Source organism: Mobula birostris, unplaced genomic scaffold (genome assembly GCF_030028105.1).
Source record: "Mobula birostris isolate sMobBir1 unplaced genomic scaffold, sMobBir1.hap1 scaffold_1532, whole genome shotgun sequence".
Lineage (NCBI taxonomy): Eukaryota > Metazoa > Chordata > Chondrichthyes > Myliobatiformes > Myliobatidae > Mobula > Mobula birostris.
Genome location: NW_027274573.1, coordinates 49,012 through 49,972, shown reverse-complemented (window position 1 = coordinate 49,972; position 961 = coordinate 49,012).

Sequence of the window (961 nt, the reverse complement as noted above, 5' to 3'; positions counted from 1 at the left end):
ACACCCAGAGTCCTGGTACTCCGACCCTCCCCCGTGTCCCCGGTGTGAGGTTTACTGTACTACACCCAGAGTCCTGGTACTCCGACCCTCCCCCGTGTCCCCGGTGTGAGGTTTACTGTACTACACCCAGAGTCCTGGTACACCCACCCTCCCGTGTCCCCGGTGTGAGGTTTACTGTACTACACCCGAAGTCCTGGTACTCCGACCCTCCCCCGTGTCCCCGGTGTGAAGTTTACTGTACTACACCCAGAGTCCTGGTACTCCCACCTCTCCCGTGTCCCCGGTGTGAGGTTTACTGTACTACACCCAGAGTTCTGGTACTCACCCACCCTCCCCCGTGTCCCCGGTGTGAAGTTCACTGTACTACACCCAGAGTCCTGGTACTCCGACCCTCCCCCGTGTCCCCGGTGTGAAGTTCACTGTACTACACCCAGAGTCCTGGTACACCCACCCTCCCCCGTGTCCCCGGTGTGAGGTTTACTGTACTACACCCAGAGTCCTGGTACTCCCACCTCCCCGTGTCCCCGGTGTGAGGTTTACTGTACTACACCCAGACTCCTGGTACACCCACCCTCCTGTGTCCCCGGTGTGAGGTTTACTGTACTACACCCAGAGTCCTGGTACTCCCCCCCACTCCTGTGTCCCCGGTGTGAGGTTTACTGTACTACACCCAGAGTCCTGGTACTCCCCCGCACTCCTGTGTCCCCGGTGTGAGGTTTACTGTACTACACCCAGAGTCCTGGTACTCCGACCCTCTCCCGTGTCCCTGGTATGAGATTTACTGTACTACACCCAGAGTCCTGGTACACCCACCCTCCCCCGTGTCCCCGGTGTGAGGTTTACTGTACTACACCCAGAGTCCTGGTACTCCCACCTCCCCCGTCTCCCTGGTGTGAGGTTTACTGTACTACACCCAGAGTCCTAGTACACCCACTCTCCCCCGTGTCCCCGGTGTGAGGTT